A 20,185-nucleotide genomic window follows, 5' to 3' on the forward strand; every position below is an offset into this window, starting at 1 on the left:
GCCTCCCGAGTAGCTGGGATTACAGGCACGCGCCACCGTGCCCAGCCAATTTTTTTTGTATTTTTAGTAGAGACGGGGTTTCACCATGTAGACCAGGATGGTCTCGATCTCTTGACCTTGTGATCCACCCGCCTCAGCCTCCCAAAGTGCTGGGATTATAGGCGTGAGCCACCGCGCCCAGCCCGAGATGTGCCTTTTTCAGTGCATCACTGCAGAGGCCAACGAGCAGCCCCTCACTCTATGCTACACACATAAGCAGCACAGGATGCATTGGCAGAGACAGCACTAGAGAGAGAAGGAACGAAGTCAGCCTTGTGCGCCTCACATTGCCCCTTAGGCAGAAGGAGAAGGGCACCAGAAATGCCGTGGGAAATTAGGCCTCCTTGTCATGATAAAAGGAAAACTTCAGACGAATTAAATGTAAAGGAGTTCAATTAATGAATGAACAATTCGTGGATTGAGCGGTCCCCAGAATCACAGCAGATTCACAGAGACTGCAGGGGTGCCTCGTGGCCAAAACAAATTTATAGGCAAAAGACGTAAAGGGATGCACAGGACTCAGAAGTGAGGCGCAGAAACAGGGAGACTGGTTACAGCTCAGCATTTGCCTTATTCGAACACAGTTTGAGCATTCAGCAAACTATGAGTGGATGAAGCATGGCCGCTGGGATTGGCCAACGCTCAGCCATTGTTACAGGTGCATGCTATTAAGTTAGGTTTTCAGTTTTGTCTGACTATTACGCTAGGGTGCAGTTCATCCACAAGGACTCAAGTGTAGAGTATGGACTCCTTCTCAGGTCATACTTAGTTCACTTTAACAAGTAGACGGATTGTTTTGAGCTAAAACAGCCATATCAATTCCAAGACAAGGTCTTGACCTCTCCCCTTACTTCCTAAAACTGGAGTATACAAAGGTCCCCTTCTGTAAAGGAAATTTACATATGTAATGGAAATTTCCACTTGTAAAGATGTCCCCACACCAGGAAGAGAGCTACTCTCCAAGACAACTCTTACCACAGGAGTCTCACCTGCATAACAAGATCAAGTTATTTACCACCGTCTCCTCCCGTCCCCTGCTCATAACTTGCCTCCCCACCCAGAAGATCCCTTTTTACTGTGTTTGTCCTAAGATGATACATAAGCCTCAATCAGCTGGCCGCCTCATTGAGCCATGTTTTTCTTGGTCAGCTCCTGTGTACGCACGCATAATTTAAAACTTTTTCCTCTTATTAATCTGCCTTTTATCGGTTTGATTCTTGGGCCCAAGTCACTGAACCTCAGAGCGTGGAATGGAAAATGTTTGCTCTCCCTGTCAGGGCTATATAATGTCTTCATGTTAGGAATGTGTCAACAGAAGAGAGCTAACAGAGATTAGAATCAGAGAACAAACACCCAAAGCTGTTCAGGATAGAACAGCATGGGCTCTAGGGGAGGAATTTCTTCCAATCGCTGAAGGAGGACATTGGCTGAGCTCACACTGCGGCCTAAAAACAGCACCCCTGGAGAGCACCCATTCGGCTTTGTTCTGGTTCCATGGGCAGCCAAGTAATGAGCAGCTGACGGAGGAGTGTGAAATAAATGACCAAAATTAAAAGCCTCTGAGATGTCAGTCATTTGGCTGTATTTGTGTAACATCAATACAGCCAAAACCTAACACAACCTTTAAAATTAGACTTTCCTCCAAGACGCCACAGTATCTTAAGGATGTCAAGCGCACGCACGTGAGACTGCAAAGCAAAGTCAAACACTGACTGCAGACATTTGTGAATCAGGCACGTGCTGAGGGCATTGGAAGCATCTCAGCAGAAACCGTCAAGTGGCCACCACTTCATGGACTCACAGGTTAGTAACAGCTCTCCATGGCCTCTGTAAAATAGACTCAGTCGTGCCCAGAGCATGCTGGCAGTTCATTGCCAAGCAGCTCATCTTCAGAGGTGCACACTGGGGTGCTATCCCTACCAGAGTCAATGACAGTGCTTCCCAAACCTATGCAAAACATTCCACGATGAATGAAATATGGGCACAAAAGAGAGTTATTTCCATGAAAACTAAGCTGAGTGCTTTGAAACAACCCAATTAGGCAAAGTGATACATAATTTTTCATTTTGGAAGCAACTGGCAGCTTTTTTTTAAATGGTGGTAAAATACATATGACACAAAATTTGTCATCTGTTATGGACTGAATGTTTGTGTTCTTCCAAAAGCCCTGTGTAGAAGCCTAACCCCCAGGTTGGCTGTATTTGAAGCTGGGACCTCTAAGGAAGTAAAGGAAGTAATTAAGGTTCAATGAGGTCCTAAGGGTGGGGCCCTGATCCAATTGGATTAGTGTCCTTATGAGAAGTGACATCTGAGAGCACTCCGGACTCCACACTGCCATGTGAGAACACAGAGAGAAGGAACTATCTGCAAGCCAAAAAGAGGCCTCGCCTGAATTTGACTTGACCTGCCCCTCGACGTGTGACTTCTAGCCTCCAGGACCGTGAGAAAATAAATGTCTGTTGTTTAGGCCACCCAGTCTGTGCTATTTTGCTATGGCAGCCAGAGCTGACCACGACACCATCTTAACGATGTTTAAGTGTGCAGTTCCAGGTAGTAAGTACATTACCACGGGTGTGCAAAATTGATTTTTTAATGCTGTTTCATTAGAGGTCATTGTCAAAGATGAAGGATGAAATCATAAAAGCCTAAAACTCAGCATTCGGATTGCTTTTCAAGCACCTTTAAATTCTCACTCCTTTATAAGGAACCTAAACTGGAAAAGGAAATAAACATTCTGGCTGCACTCTATGAAGAAAGTCAATGAAGAACTTCAATCACAAAGACCACAGTCAAAAAGTCTTCCACCCAAGAGTCAATCAATGAACTTTCTTATGTTTTAAGTGAGAACATTTTACTCTGTTGGCTTTAATTTTTTATCTCCTTCTTTAACTGACTGACTTTTGATTAATCAGCTGATTGCTGGTGCCTACCATGTCAGATAAGGGAGCCTGTGCAAGTTCCATTCCACCTGGCTGGGTCTTAAAGGATGAATGGACTTCCACCAGGCGCAGAGAATGAGAACAATAATCTGGGTGGAGGAAACAGGTTGAACAAAGTCACAGAAGCATGAATGTACGTGAAATAGGAAGGAACTGGTGCAATATCAAGTGTGACCAGGACATCAGGTCATTAGGGCCTCCCAGGAGGAGAGAAGTCAGCAAAGGACATTGGTCTCATACTGCTCAAGGCCTTGAAAGTCATAGTAAGACACTTAGGCTTGATCCTCTGGGCAACCATTGAAGGTATCCTTGGGGTTGTGATCTGACACGAGCTGTGATTAAGCACAGCACATGAATTAAAGGAAGGGATAGACTGTGGACGTTTTCTGCAAGAGTCCACGTAAGGGACGAAAAACGTTTGAAATAAACAGTGGCAGCAAAAAATGGATTCGTGGACACAGACACGACAGGCATTTTGCAAATAAAACTGACAGTCAAAAAAAAAAGATGGATGTTTTTGAGGAGTGTGTGAAGATTTCTGGTTTGTTTCAGTAACGGATAAGATGCAACTGGCAGAAAATTTGTCTGTAGCTTTCTTCCAAGCAAATATCCTTTTAACATGGATGAATTAATTTTAACTGGCTGCTACATATTCTCCTGATAGTATCACTTTGAATTTAAATTTAAATTAAGTTGAATAAATGATATCAAAAATTCAAAATATTGGGCAAGAGTGGACTAAAAGTGTACAGTTTCATTTTCTGTTTTCTACAATCAAATTATCTGTTTAAACTTTTATACCTCAAGATGTTTTTTGTAAGCTTCATGGTAACTGCAAAAAAACTATAGGAGATATGCAAAAAATAAAAAGAAATCAAAACGTACCACTAGAAAAAAATACAAAGGAGTATTGCAAAAAAAAAAAAAAAGGATTTACAAAACAACTAGAAAACAATTAACAAAATAAAAGTAGTAAGTTCTTACCTACCAATAATTACCTTGAATATAAATGGATTAAATTCTCCAATAAAAAGCCATAGAGTGGCTGAATAATCTTTTTTTAAACAAACCAATTATGTGCTATCTACAAGAGACTTACTTCACCTGTGAGGACACACACACAGAAAGTGATTTCGTGGAAAAAGATATTCCATGCAAATGAAACCCAAAGGAGAGAAGGAATAGCTATATCTATATCAGATAAAATAGAACTTAAGTCAAAAATTGTAAAAAGAAATCAAGAAGGTCATTATGTACTGATAAAGGAGTCAGTTCAGACACAGGATATAACAGCTGTACAGATATATACCCATCGCTAGAGCACTGAAATATAATATATAAAGCAAGTATTAATAAATCTGAAGGGAGATAAATTTCTTTTTCTTTCTTTTTTTTTTTTTTTTTTTTTTTTTTTGAGACGAAGTCTTGCTCTGTTGCCAGGCTGGAGTGCAGTGGCATGATCTCAGCTCACTGCAACCTCTGTCTCTGCCCCCCAAGTAACTGGGACTACAGGTGCATGCCACCAGGCCTGGATAATTTTTGTATTTTTAGTAGAGATGGTGTTTCACCATGTTGGCCAGGATGGTCTCGATCACTTGACCTCGTGATCTGCTCACCTCAGCCTCTCAAAGTGATAGGATTATAGGCATGAGGATTACACCCTGGGCCAGGCCCAGGACCTACTGGCTTCACTGCTGAATTCTACCAAACCTTTAAAGAAGACTAGAAGGAAACACTTACAAACTCATTTTGATGAATTTCAATGCAATAATAGTAGAGGACAGCACCCCACTGTCAGCGATGGAAAGAAAATTAATGAAGAGATATTGAATTTAAAGTATACTCTATATTAAATGGACCTAACGGACATATAGAAATCATTCCATTAAATGGCTACATAATACACATTCTTCTCAACTACACATGGAACATTCTCCAGGATAGATTCTATGTTAGGCCACAAAACAAGTCTTAACAAATTTAAGAAGACTGAAATTATATCCAGTACCTCTTATGACCACAATGGTAAAGAACTAGAAATCAGTAACAGGAGGAACTTTGGAAAATTCACAAACGCATGGAAATTAAACAACATGCTCCTGAAGAACAAGTGGAACAACAAAAAAAAATTTTTAAGTTTTTTTGAGACGAATGAAAATTGAAATACAATATACCAAAACTTATGTAATACAACAAAAGCAATTCTAAGAAATTTATAGCAATGAATGTCTCTGTCAAAACAGATCTCAAACAAACAACTCACCTCAAACTAAGAAAACAAAAACAGAAACAAATATCAGAGCAGGAATAAGATCAATGAACTATGAGCTGGCTTTTTCAGAAGATAAACACAAACCAACAAGCATTTACACTGAGAAAAAAAGAGAAAAAACAAAATCAGAAAAAAAAGAAAACATTACAGCAGATCTAAAAGAAACACAAAAGATCACAAGAGACTATTATGAACAATTATATACTAACAAATTGAATAACTTAGGAAAAAAGACCCAGGACCTATGCCTTCACTGCTGAATTCTGCCAAACTTTTAAAGAAGGATAGCAATTTTTCCTCAAACTCCTCCAAAAATTGAAGAGGAGGGAATACTTCAAAACTCATTTTACAAGGGCAGCATTATCCCAATACCAGAGCCAAAGACACTACCAAATATTTAAAACTACAGGCCAATATCTCTGAACACACACATAAAAATTCTCAATAAAATCAAATTCAACAGCAAATTAAAATCATTCACTATGATCAAATGAGATTCATTGAATATGTGTAAGGATGGTTCAACATAAGCTAATCAGTGAAATGAATCACTTCAATAGATGCACAAAAAATTGACAAAATTCAACATTCTGTAATAATATAAATGTTCAACAAACTAGTTATACAAGAAACGTACACAATCAAGTCCATATATGAAAACCCCACAGCTAACATCATACCCAACGGGGGAAAGTTGAAAGCTTTTCCTCTAAGATTTAGAAAAAGTCAGGAGCAAGCCCTGTTCTGTTTAACATAGCATTGAAAGTCCTGGCCAGAGCAATTAGGCAAGAGAAAAAAAATAAAAGTCATGCAATTTGGAAAAGAAGTTAAATTGTCCCTATTTTCGATCAGCATGAGCTTATATATAGAAAACCCTAGAAACGCCACCAAAAAACTATTAGAACTAATTAATAAATTCAGTAAAGTTGCAGGACACAAAACCAACATGAACCTGTGGGGAGAGATTTCTAGAAAAAAAAAAACTGAAATATTTTAAAGCAAAGTGAATAAACAAGTTTAATAGCAATTTGAACACAGCTGCTAAAAAGAGAAAATAAATTGGAGTGTTTATCTGAAGAAATGACGCAGAAGATAACCCAGAGAGTTAAAGGGGACAAAAATGTGAAATAGAGTAAGTTTGCTTATAGCCATTACTGGATGGTGGAAAAAAAAAAAAAAAAAAGTAAAAGAGAATAAGTGTCATGTCGAATAAAGAAAATAAAGCATTAATTTAATCATAGTTCGAAAAGAGAATTGAACAGATCAACAGGAGAAAGAGAGAAAATATCACAAAGGCATTTAAAAAGACTGTCTCTGAATTTTTGGTCATGATGATAGAAACCTACAGATTCAGGATGTCTGACAAATCCTAAGAATTACAAATAATAATCTGGTGCACCAGAGGACAAAGACATTGACTAACTGTTAGACTTTGATATATTCAGTGTGAGTGTTATAATTTCTAGTGTGAACAGTAAGTGAATAGAAATATGTAACTTTGTAACTACTGGAAAAGAAAAAAGTAGAATGAGGAAAAAAAACGAGTCCCTCCCCTTAAAAATAGCAAAAAAGACATAGAAATTTCAGGACAATTAAAGAGCATAAAATTAGATTGCAGAAGTAAATATTAGCACATTAAATATAAATGAATTAAATATCTCTTACCTGCTCACTCTGCCTTCATCCTGTCCTACTCCCGATACTGTAATATATCCAGGCACAGAAGAAGTCCAGCTTTTCTCTTTTACCTCCCCTTTCTTTAGGACTAAGATTTCACCTGCATCTAACTCCCTGCCTTCCCAACTCTGCTGCATGGGGTAGCCTTAATTGCAAATAAGGTTCAGGCTGAGGAATCAGCCTACCTATAAAAACACTCAAAAAATCTGTTGAAGATATTATATTCCACCACACACAGTAAATGTTCAGAAAACGTTATCTGTTGTTTCGTTATTATTTCTCCAACAGGCCCCTAGCCCTCAAGTGCACAGCTTGGAGTTCCTGTTTCTGTGGCATTTTCCAGGTTTATCATCACATTTTCCCAACGATGTTACAAGCCCTCAAAGGCAAGAACAATAGCACCGACAACAACAACAATACTGCGGAGTTCTGTAATACGCATGCATACATACCTTCACACCTGCGCTTCCCTTCCTATTGTCCACCGGACACGTAACCTTGAAGAATCAGCTCCTCTTGAACCCAGGAGGCAGAGGTTGCGGGGAGCCGAGATCGCGCCACTGCACTGCAGCCTGGGTAACAAGAGCAAAACTTGGTCTCAAAAAAATCAGCTCCTGCTTCACCTCCTCTTAAAACTCTTTTCTAGGCTGACTAGGGGAGGGCTTACCACACTTTGTGGTTGCTTATTTACATTTTCCACTGTAAAATCCTCAAAGATAGAAATCGTGTCTCATGCATCTACAGGTCTACTCTGCTCAATATCATCCCAAATAAATGAGTGAATTGACTGTATACTTACAATGCTCACAGCAACCTTGCAAAGTAATTCATTCTTTCTTAGTTCAGTTTTACTGAGTTCGAAGGTTTAGAAAGTAAATGACTTGCCCACGGTCACACTGGTTATTACCAAATGCTCACTCCGCCTTCATCCTGTCCTACTCCTGACACTGTAATATATCCAGGCACAGAAAAAGTCCAACTTTTCTCTTTTACCTCCCCTTTCTTTAGGACTAAGATTTCACCTGCATCTAACTCCCTGCCTTCCCAACTCTGCTGCACGGGGTAGCCTTAATTGCAAATAAGGTTCAGGCTGAGGAATCAGCCTACCTATAAAAACACTCAAAAAATCTGTTGAAGATATTATATTCCACCACACACAGTAAATGTTCAGACAACGTTATCTGTTGTTTCGTTATTATTTCTCCAACAGGCCCCTAGCCCTCAAGTGCACAGCTTGGAGTTCCTGTTTCTGTGGCATTTTCCAGGTTTATCATCACATTTTCCCAACGATGTTACAAGCCCTCAAAGGCAAGAACAATAGCACCGACAACAACAATACTGCGGAGGAGTTCTGTAATACGCATGCATACATACCTTCACACCTGCGCTTCCCTTCCTGTTGTCCACCGGACACGTAACCCTGAAGAATCAGCTCCTCTTGAACCCAGGAGGCAGAGGTTGCGGGGAGCCGAGATCGCGCCACTGCACTGCAGCCTGGGTAACAAGAGCAAAACTCGGTCTCAAAAAAATCAGCTCCTGCTTCACCTCCTCTTAAAACTCTTTTCTAGGCTGACTAGGGGAGGGCTTACCACGCTTTGTGGTTGCTTATTTACATTTTCCACTGTAAAATCCTCAAGGATAGAAATCGTGTCTCATGCATCTACAGGTCTACTCTGCTCAATATCATCCCAAATAAATGAGTGAATTGACTGTATACTTACAATGCTCACAGCAACCTTGCAAAGTAATTCATTCTTTCTTAGTTCAGTTTTACTGAGTTCGAAGGTTTAGAAAGTAAATGACTTGCCCACGGTCACACTGGTTATTACCAAATGCTCACTCCGCCTTCATCCTGTCCTACTCCCGATACTGTAATATATCCAGGCACAGAAAAAGTCCAGCTTTTCTCTTTTACCTCCCCTTTCTTTAGGACTACGATTTCACCTGCATCTAACTCCTGCCTTCTGAACTCTGCTGCACGGGGTAGCCTTAATTGCAAATAAGGTTCAGGCTGAGGAATCAGCCTACCTATAAAAACACTCAAAAAATCTGTTGAAGATATTATATTCCACCACACACAGTAAATGTTCAGACAACGTTATCTGTTGTTTCGTTATTATTTCTCCAACAGGCCCCTAGCCCTCAAGTGCACAGCTTGGAGTTGTCGCTGTTTCTGTGGCATTTTCCAGGTTTACCATCACATTTTCCCAACGATGTTACAAGCCCTCAAAGGCAAGAACAATAGCACCGACAACAACAACAATACTGCGGAGGAGTTCTGTAATACGCATGCATACATACCTTCACACCTGCGCTTCCCTTCCTGTTGTCCACCGGACACGTAACCCTGAAGAATCAGCTCCTCTTGAACCCAGGAGGCGGAGGTTGCGGGGAGCCGAGATCGCGCCACTGCACTGCAGCCTGGGTAACAAGAGCAAAACTCGGTCTCAAAAAAATCAGCTCCTGCTTCACCTCCTCTTAAAACTCTTTTCTAGGCTGACTAGGGGAGGGCTTACCACGCTTTGTGGTTGCTTATTTACATTTTCCACTGTAAAATCCTCGAGGATAGAAATCGTGTCTCATGCATCTACAGGTCTACTCTGCTCAGAATATCATCCCAAATAAATGAGTGAATTGACTGCATACTTACAATGCTCACAGCAACCTTGCAAAGTAATTCATTCTTTCTTAGTTCAGTTTTACTGAGTTCGAAGGTTTAGAAAGTAAATGACTTGCCCAAGGTCACACTCGTTATTACCAAATGCTCACTCCGCCCACTCTGCCACATCACCTCCCCAAGTTACCTGCGTTCTTACAAAGTCCCCTGAGAGGGTTGGCTGATTTTTCACTTATTGTGCACCAGGTGAAGTCATTTAACAGGCCCTGCATTCTGTAGGTGATGACTTGGCTACCCAGAGAGGTTGCATTCACCTGAGGTCCCAGAGCTGGCCCCTGACGAAGGGAAATTAAATCCCAGTCCCAGCTCCCAAGCATTCGCTTCACGTCACCAACTTTGTAGGAACCAGCTTATGTAGAGGTCCCGGGCTGGATACAATGATAGAGCTTAGCTCCCATAATGACTATAAGCATCTATTGTCAATTCCAGCAGTGACTCTTCCTAGCTTTCAAGTGGTTTGAGTTTAGCAGAAAAAACAAAAACACTTAAAAATGTGTGCTATGTAGCATTTTTCCCCCTTCCTTTGGCGTTTTAAAATTTCCATGTATTTAAGCATAATTCAATATGTGCATAAACACAAATCATCTCATCAAAATGAAGGCAGTAAGATCAGCTGGTTATTTCCAAGACTTTTTGCCAAAACCTCCCTTTACTCTCTCCAGAGAGCCGGAACTAGGCTGCCTATTGAATATTTAGCATTCAGGTGATGCTTTTCAAACCTAGCATTCATTTTTAATGAATTATCACACCTATAACCCCAAAATGAGAGGTTGTGGAACAGAGCTCTATTCTAAAAATCAAAGATAGGTCATAGAAACATAATAAATCTAAGTAGTAGGAATCTGTGTTGGTTTGGGGAGATAATTTATATGTTTTTAGTTTTATAACAATTTTAAAAGTTCGAGTAAGTAAAATATTTCTGTAAAATAAAGTTTATTGTTAATATGCCAACTCACCTCAATCCATTCAGTCATTCAAAATTACCAGGTTCTTCACACATCCAACAATTAAAGGTGAGAAGAACTACGTATCTCCTCACCCATTACTGTGATACTAAGAGATACATGATTTAGACAGCTAGACAGCAAACCCCAGACCAAATTCTACCACACAGAGAAATATTTATTACAAACAGGCACACAGCCATTTGTGTGAGTTTAAATACAGTACCAGGGCTCAGAAATTTCCATGAAATATTAACTCAAAACAAACCTAACAGCATTCTAGCAGTAGTCTTCAGCTGACATGCTAATGGGATCAAGTTGCTAGAACCCTCTGTTAGTATTTGGACACGAGACAGATTGGCATACCTGGTTTAGGCACACTCCAAACTAAGTTTCTAATCCAGGATTACTAGATTCCTAAACCCTACTCATGCAGGGACAGGGTGTCTTTAAATAGCTCTACCCAACTCACGTATCTTCAACACTCCTTAATATCCCAGCACAGAATAACTTCTTATATTTATTAGGTTAATTAGGGAACCCTCTAGAACTCTCAAGCCTGATAGTAGTCCTTCAAATACTACCAACCACTCCTAAAAGATGTGTGTCCAGTTAAGGTACTTTAAATTTTAGCTACAACCTTACAGAGGATTAAGAACGCACACACATGTGTGTGCACACACACCTGTCTATACTAAAATATTTAAAAGTAAGTTATAGGCAATATAACAGCTAGATAAAACAAAAGAATACGGTATGTGGGTTTTACAGACACACAGTCTAATGATGGTGTCTCTGGACTCTTCTATAAGACAAAGGCATACTTTTTTTCAATTTAGTTTGTTTCTTAATTACACAGAAAATCAGAGGTTAGTCCATAATTAAATCCAAAGAAAGTGAGGCCCAGGTAAGTGGCATGACTTGCTGTACGTTAGCCCTGATAATTAATGGCAAAGTCAAAGCTGACACAAATCTTTAGTCTTTTCCATGCTGCTGTGGAGCCCACAGGTAATACATGTCTACAAATATCAAAAGGTTTTCAACCAGGCACGGTGGCTCACATTCTGTAATCCTAGCACTTTAGGAGACGAGGCAGGTGGATCACAAGGTCAAGAGTTCGAGATCAGCCTGGCCAACATGAGGAAACCCCATCTCTACTAAAAATACAAAAGTAGCTGGGCGTGGTGGCACACACCTATAATCCTAGCTACTCAGGAGGCTGAGGCAGGAGAATTGCTTGAACAGGGGAAGTGAAGGTTGCAGTGAGCTGAGATTGCGCCACTGCACTCCAGCCTGGGGGACAGAGCAAGACTCTGTCTCAGAAAAAGAAGAAGAGAATAAAAAAGGTTTTCTAAATATAAAAATCATTCATAATTCTTTATAGAAAGTGTGAAAAAGAAAATAAAAATGTAAATAATAAAATGTTATGAATAATTCTAGCCCTCAGATGCGGCCACCTTTGGTGTATTTTTCTAGATATTGAGGTGGTCTTGTAATTGTGGTTTATAAAATTTACATGATACCTGATGCATAGTTTTGCAGAGCTTTTATTTTATTTGGTTTTATATTGGAATCAATTCACCATAACATTTAATAGCCCTCAAAACAGGATTTTTGTAATGGCTGCGACTTAGCCCATCATATTATGATTTATTTTTACATTCCTCTATTTTGGATGTAACAGTTATTTCTGAAGATTTGTTTGTTACAACCTCTCTAAGATGAACATTTTTCTCCTGGAATGTAAATACTATGAGGGCAGGGAGTTTGTCTGTCTTATTGATTACAATACCCTCAAACCCCAAAAGGTGTCTGACACATAGTTGGATCTCAACAGGGATGGATGGATGGATGGATGGAAATGTATATTTGTATTCACTGCTGATAATTTCTCAAAAGTCTTCTCAGTTTGATCACTAACATTGATTCTCTAGTTATGTTTGCCACACAGAATACAGGGCATCTATTTATCTGAAAATATTCATTATCCCATATTGTACTAAAAACATATTCATTCTTTATCTGACACATCTAAAATTAGCTGTTATTTATCTGAAATTCAAATTTAACTTGATGCACCACATTTTAATTTGGTAAGTCAGACAAACCTACTTTTTTTTTTGAGACGGAGTTTTGCTCTTGTTACCCAGGCTGGAGTGCAATGGCGCGATCTCGGCTCACCGCAACCTCCGCCTCCTGGGTTCAGGCAATTCTCCTGCCTCAGCCTCCCGAGTAGCTGGGATTACAGGCACGCACTACAATGCCCAGCTAATTTTTTGTATTTTGAGTAGAGACGGGGTTTCACCATGTTGACCAGGATGGTCTTGATCTCATGATCTCGTGATCCACCCACCTCGGCCTCCCAAAGTGCTGGGATTACTGGCTTGAGCCACCGCACCCGGCCACAAACCTACTTTTTAATGTACCACCTTCACAAGATAGGCTGGTTAGAATACTCCACTGGTCTCTGAGCAAAAGCCTAATCCCCTTAAAGAGTCTAAACCCATTAACCTACGGCAGCTCAGCCAAACTGAGTGCTGTAAACAACCTCTATCTTTTGAGCTCCTGATCTTCTCCATTAGTCAAAACAAATTAGAAAAACAATATGGGAGAGAAACAACCAATCACGGCAATGGAAGAACCAGGCCACAATCTTTCCAAGCACGAACTGCTGCATTTTAGCATCTTCCCAGCTCTGTGTCCCTGTCTGTCCCTGCTTGTCCTCCCCTGCCTCTGACATTAGTCACCATGATGCCTTCCTGCTTCTCCAAGGCCTCATGATCTGATCCCTGCTTCCCTGTCCAACCACCTCCCTGCCCGTCTCCCTCTCTGCACTCCAGCCAGCCTGTATGTCTCTCCGTTCCTCCCCTGCACCAGGCTGCTTCTTGCCACTGGATCTTTGCACATGCTCTGGCTTCTGCCCGAAAAGTCTTCCCCATCTCCTCCTCCCTCCTCCCATAACTTGGTTAACTCTGAGTCACCCATCACCACAGCTCCAAAGTCACTTCCCTAGGGAAGCTGAACCTGTTTGCAGACTGGTCAGCTTTCTCAGGTCTTAGCTGTTAAAAGTTCTGTATATTTTTCCTTTCTCTATACTTATCATACTTTGCTCTGGGGATTATTTGATTAATGTCTATATCTGCTAGAATCAAAACTCCATGAGGGCCAGAACACCCTGGCTTTTTGTTTATATGACAATGGCTCATATGACAAGACATTCTTGGATCCCCTTGTCCAGCTCCTGACACCAATCTGGAGCAGCTGTTTCATGAAGATTGTCTGGTTCCTTATACATTCTTACTTGCCTGTGGTTTCAGTTCCCCAGCCTCTAAAAGAAATACTCCAAATAGAAATTCTGTTCTGATTTTTCTCCTGTACAGCAGACCCATATACCTAACAGACGACTGGGCATTGCCATTTCTATACCCACAACACACAACCTGAATTTGACTCTTGTGCACAAATCATCTTCCGCCCCAAAGACGGGCTCTCCATTATGCCCTCCCTGGGAATCAGTACTGGGAGTCAGGTCAGGGCCGGACATTGTTAGGAGCATGTGGAATTCAGCCACACCATCATGAGTAGGTCCTCTGGGTGTGTTCTGGCTAAACGAATCTGCTACCCGGGCAGCATGATTCTGGGCTTTCATAACCTGTGTTAGGACTTGAAAACAGATGCTCAGCCATATCCCCTATTTGCATGAGCCTGTAGGAAAATATTTTTAAGAAGTCTGGCTGTCGGAGCAGGCCAAAGAAGATGGAAGAGAAAGTGGTTTCCTGAAAGCATGAAGCTGTGACTGTTCCTATTTTGACCCCATCCCAGGACAAAGAGGCTGGGGTAGGGAAGTACAGTCAGCTCCGAGAGTCCCCTCTGGAGAAGCTGGCTATGAGACATGGTAAGAAGCTCCCTAGCTGAAGTAGAAGGCACAAGAAGCTTTCGGGCTTTCCAGGTGGGCATAGAAGGGGCAGCAGCACAGGCCTAACCTGGAGTGGCAGAGGTGCCAGGGAAGAGGGCAGAAGCCACGCGTGACACAGCAGGGAGATCACACTGCAGTGACTGGGCAGGAGGCCACCTTTTACTGCCCAGACGACTCAAGGAGGTAAATGGACAGTGGTTCCAGGAAAAGACTGGACAACCTGCTAGGGAATCCTATGCTGTCTCAGAGCACTGAGGTTTGGTAAATGTGGTGACTTTGTGCCCGGGTCAGAGTGGGCACAAAAGCAATGCCATTTTCTCATTGCCCAAGCCAACCCCTGCTGTGGCACAGTGGCTTACGCCTATAATCCCAGCACTTTGGGAGGCCAAGGTAGGCAGATCATGAGGTCAAGAGATCGAGACCATCCTGGCCAACATGGTGAAACCCCATCTCTACTAAAAATACAAAAATTAGCTGGGTGTGGAGGCGGGCACCTGTCATCCCAGCTACTCGGAAGCCTGAGGCAGGAGAATCACTTGAACCTGGGAGTCGGAGTTTGCATGAGCTGAGATCCTGCCACGGCACTCCAGCCTGGGCAACAGAGCAAGACTCCATCTCAACAAAACAAAACAAAAGAACAGACGCAAGTCACAACAGAGATAGTTGTGCTGGAGCCCTGGCTTCAGGTCAACATCCCACCAGGCCACAGCTCTTAATTAGCAAAGCTGCTGGTGACATCTCCGTAGTTCGTGCAAGATCAAATAGCAACTGCACTGACTTCAAATCTGGCCTAAAAATAGGCCTAGCGGGCATAGTTTCCATCAAAACCAATTAGCCTAAAAAAGAGCATTCCGAGAGACCCAGGGTTCGGAAAATTGTCCTGTGAGTGTTTTGAATTCTTTGTCACCCCTCACAACTGGTGCCATTCACGAGGGAGCTTATCGGCTTGGGGGACAACCTAAACAGCATAACAGGATGTGTCTCCTCCAGGCCCCCTGCTTTGCTGCAATCTATGAGAATTCATCAGTCTTGGGGTTTTTTTTATTGCTGGTGATGGTGGTTTTTTCCTTTCTTTCTTCCTTTTTCATGTCAGCGTCTCAGATGGGCAGACACTGAAACAGCTTCTTGTTTGCATGCAGCGTGGCCCAGCAAGGGTGAGCTGAGGACACGCGGAGCTCCCCCTGGCTTGGCGCCGGCAGGAAGCCGGCGGCAAGAAGCTACCACTTTTCAAGCCTGGGTGGCTTTTGCTTCTTTCTCTCCCTGTCATTCATTTCAGAAGAAAACATAAGTTTGATTTCAAACAGAACACAAAAACTCAGAAAAAGGGCCAAACACAGGCAGGCAGGTCATTCTTGTCCCCACTTTTACTTTTTTAAAATTTAACTGGAAAAGTTGCAGAGGTGGCAGAAAGGGACGGGGCTGGAGGGTGGTAGGTGAAGACTCTCGCTGTGGTGGCAATGTTCCAGGCACCCCCCTCCTGCACAGTGGAGGGCGAAGTCAAGGTGCACCCTCTGGCCGGGCGCAGTGGCTCATGCCTGTAATCCCAGCACTTTGGGAGGCCGAGGCAGGCGGATCACCTGAGGTCGGGAGTTCGAGACCAGCCTGACCAACATGGAGAAACCCTGTCTTTACTAAAATCAGAAAATTAGCTGGGCATGGTGGCACGCCCCTGTAATCCCAGCTACTCAGGAGGATGAGGCAGGAGAGTCACTTGAACCCTGGAGGCAGAGGTTGCAGTGGGCCAAGATCACGCCATTGCACTCCAACCTGGGCAACAAGAGCAAAACTCCATCTCAAAAAATAAAAGTGGGGAAGGCACCTTCCTCTCCAGATGCCTGAGCAAATCCAAATCTGTTTCTTTGTCATTCACCTGAGGAGAAATCCCTTGTTTCAATGACCACTCCTGTGTGAGTGGTGACAGGTTTGAGCAGAAAGAGCCAATGCTGAAGGGCCCGCTGCACTGTTTCGCAGGACTCCGGCTCTTTCTCGCTGATTTTCAGATGCAGTTAGAGGCTCCCGTTTTTTTTCTCTGGATTTGAATCTCTTCCATAGATCACTGCTGCCTTGCAGCTGACTGTGTAATTTGCAGGCCTGCTGTCTGGGGCCTGAGATTCCACACAAGATGCGCCTAGAGAAGCAAATGAGCAACTCTGCTCCAATATGGGCAGCTACAAGGCAAGCAGGCACCAACAGAAGGACACTGACTTTCTAGAGGTGGCATCTGGCCAAGGTTCCTGTCACCTCTCTCAGATAAAACACCAAATTCTTCCCCAACAGAAGCAGCAAAAATAAACAACATAGGCTGGCACAGTGGCTCATGCCAGTGCCTTGGGAGGCTGATGGGGGAGGATCACTTGAGGCTAGGAGCTGGAAACAAGCCGGGGCAACATAGCAAGATCCTGTCTCTACAAAATAATCTTAAAAATTAGCTGGGCATTGTGGTGCATGCCTGTAGTCCCAGCTACTTGGAAGGCTGAGGTGAGGATCACTTGAGCCCAGGAGGTCAAGGCTGCAGCGAGCCATGATGGCACCACTACATTCCAGCCTGGGTGACAGTGAGATCCTGTCTCAAAAAACACACACACACACAAACAAAACCAATAATATAGAATCTTTATATGTTGCCTTATTCTGAGGAACAAAAAATGGTGGGAAATTATGACAGTATAATATGGTGTGTGGTAATATTTAGCTATGCCTAAAGGGTCAGGTTGATGAGCAAGTTTCGTCACTGTTTAGTGTATGTGCTGCTGGCGCGAACACAAGTTTCACCATTTTTATGCTCATCCTAAATGATTTTTTTCCAAATCAGAGTGAATGGCCCCTTGGGAACTGGGAAATAATGTCTTCCCAGACCTGGGGGGAGCTGTAAATGACCGGATCCTAAGGATTCTCCAGGTTCCTGGCTTTCCCCGCCAGCCTCTGCCCACCGAGTCACCATTCCTATAAATATCCCCATCCCACAAGGTAATTGTCTTTGCAAATTTCATTAAGTTTTTGTCTCTTACCAAATTGCTATCTGTACTTTTAACAACGTTTCATCACCTGAGGAGCTTTACAGGTGCTAATGCCCTCGCCTCCTCATTAGCCAAATATTTCATCTCAGATGGCCCTTGAATCTGTACCTCTGCAAAATTTAAAATAACTACGTATTATGGAACATCAGGGTTGATTTGAAGGTCAACACCAAAATACCACATCCTTTCAAGGGCCAAGAGTATATACGCTAACCTCTGCCATAGGACGAGTTTATAGCCTGCTATCCAGAAAAGGACCATCCTCTAAAACACGGGCTAACCTGGCTTTCTCCGATGTGGTTATAATACCTGGAAAAGACATGATTTGAAAGGTGAATATATTTGAATTGCTATAAAAAGGCACAATCTAACAAGGGTCGATTTCTATTGGCCATTTCATTAGGATCTGCCACTCTGATGATGTCCTCCTACCCGCTGTTTGAGATGAGACATTTAGCCAGTGAGGAGGCAAGCAGATAAGATGACTTTTAACATCTGACCCAATGACTTTTAACATCACACCTTTTTTTATGGGCTTTTAAAGCAAGTTTTTGAGACCAGAGTATATCATGATAGGTTGTGCACAAAGTCTTTTACCTGAAAGTCCATCAAATAAATGTTTTCATAAGATCTGTTTTATGTCCGTGCAATCAGTGTGTGTTGGCTGCAATGAATTCTCTATTTTCCTGTCATGTGGAAATGTAACTCATGACGAGCCAGCCTAGCAAAGCGGTTCAGTGCGTCAGGTTCTTTGGAACCGTGTAGACACTTCCAAATCCTATCCTGCATTTAGCTCTTTGACCTTAGGCAAATTACTTCAATATCTGTAGCCTCATTTCTTAATTTGTGGAATGGAGATAACAAGGCTCACAGGGTTCTTGTGAAGATTATGGATTTAAATTGTGTAGCTGCAGTGCCTGAAATAACCAATAAATAGATGATTGAGAGACAGAGAAAATAGATACATGGGGCCAGGTGTGGTGGCTCAAGCCTGTAATCCCAGCACTTTGGGAGGACAAGGCAGGTGGATCACGAGGTCAAGAGATCGAGACCATCCTGGTCAACATGGTGAAACCCTGTCTCTACTAAAAATACAAAAGAAAATTAGCTGGGCATGGTGGCGTGTGCCTGTAATCCCAGCTACTCAGGAGGCTGAGGCAAGAGAATTGCCTGAACCCAGGAGGTGGAGGTTGTGGTGAGCCGAGATCGCGCCATTGCACTCCAGCCTGGGTAACGAGCGAAACTCTGTCTCAAAAAAAAAGATACATGGATGGATGGACAGATGGATGGATAGACAAATGGATCGATGGACAGATGGACGAATGGATGGATGGATGGATGGATGGATAAGTGGATGGATGGATAGATGAAGATGGATCGATGGATAGATGGATGGATGGATAAGTAGATGGAAGGATGGATAGATGAAGATGGATGGATGGATGGAGAGATGGGAAGATGGATGGATAGATGAATGGATTGATGGACAGATGGACAAATGGATGGATGGATGAACGGATGGGCAGATGGATGGATGGATGGATAAGTGGATGGAGGGATAGTTGAAGACGGATGGATCGATGGATGGGTAGATGCATGGATGGATGGATAAGTAGATAGATGGATGGAGAGATAGACGAATAGATGGATTGGCATCAGCAAAAGAAGAGTTGCTACTTCTGGGATCTGGCATTGAATGAAATGGGACAAATCTTGTGATCTGCCAATCTCACAGGGTCATATGGAGCAACTTTGCTCAGATATGGGCAGCCAAAGGCAAGCAGGCACAAACAGAAGAACTCTGATTTTCTGTGGCTGAGAAAAGGGGAAGAGAGAAAAGAGGGGAGCGGAGCTAAACAGATTAAATGATATTTAAGGTCATTCTCAATCCCGATTCTGAGGAAATAGGACTCTGAAGTGTTTGAGCAGCCTGAACAAGCGTGTTTTGTTGCCAACGCTGCTGTTTATTTTTGACTGTTCAGCTTTCACCACAATCCACTTTCATCTAGATTCCTCTTTGCTTTGAGTTTTTCTCTAATTCCCTAAATAAGAGTCCTCTGTGAAGACCTAAGCTCAGCTGAGAAAGCTTGTCTTGCAAGCAGGCTAGCCTGAACTGCCTAGTCTCCTGAATGATCTAGAAATGGCTTTTGTCTGCTGTAAGCAGAGACCCAAAGTAAGCATGGCTGAGTCACATTAGGGGATGACTTTCTTTCACACGGCACGGTCTGAGGATAGATGACCAGGGAGCATAGGAGGGCTCCACTTTGTCAGCGGGAACCAGGTTCCTCATATCATTGTGCTCCACCACCTTCAGCTGTGGGATTTTGTTCTCTAGAATTCACCTCATGGGCACAAGATGGCTGCTGGAGCTCCAGTCATCCCACTTCATTGCAGATAGGAAAAAGGAGAAGACAGAAGTTCAAACGGTCACTTTTTCCAGCTTAGTCACCCCCCTCACAAAGCCCTCCCAGAATCCCATCCAATGGCTTCCACTTACATCTCCTTGGCCACACGTCCAGCGAGGGACACTGAAATACAGGCTTTTAGCTGGGCACATGTTTGCCTTCCTGCGACAGCAACAGAAGGGAAGAACAGACATTGAGTAGGCAAGTAACAGCCTCTGATACAGTTCCTCCCCCAAAAGCCCTTGTAAAACGCCAGGTGCCCTGTGACAGCTTCTCCACCTTGCTTCTTGGGCAGCCTG

General features: G+C 42.7%; 1 protein-coding gene and 1 pseudogene across 9 annotated transcripts in view; both read right to left on the bottom strand.

The window, feature by feature from the left end:
* Positions 1-20,185, bottom strand: part of PFKFB3 (6-phosphofructo-2-kinase/fructose-2,6-biphosphatase 3) — a 254,674-nt gene that overhangs the window by 65,193 nt on the left and 169,296 nt on the right. For 5 of the 9 annotated variants that reach the window (XR_013519477.1, XR_013519474.1, XR_013519472.1 and 2 more), the window contains exons 17-20: positions 19,979-20,048; positions 9,229-9,348; positions 8,302-8,421; positions 7,380-7,499 (exon numbers count right to left, since the gene is read on the bottom strand). The gene's annotated coding sequence lies outside the window, so the exon portion shown is untranslated. Of the gene's footprint in view, positions 1-7,379; positions 7,500-8,301; positions 8,422-9,228; positions 9,349-19,823; positions 19,865-19,978; positions 20,049-20,185 lie in introns of all 9 variants that reach the window. The other 4 variants (XR_013519480.1, XR_013519473.1, XR_013519475.1 and 1 more) reach the window with 1 other exon arrangement.
* On the bottom strand, positions 13,663-14,644 carry LOC144576864 (uncharacterized; annotated as a pseudogene).

This window comes from Callithrix jacchus, chromosome 7, assembly GCF_049354715.1.
Source record: "Callithrix jacchus isolate 240 chromosome 7, calJac240_pri, whole genome shotgun sequence".
In the NCBI taxonomy this organism is placed as follows: domain Eukaryota; kingdom Metazoa; phylum Chordata; class Mammalia; order Primates; family Cebidae; genus Callithrix; species Callithrix jacchus.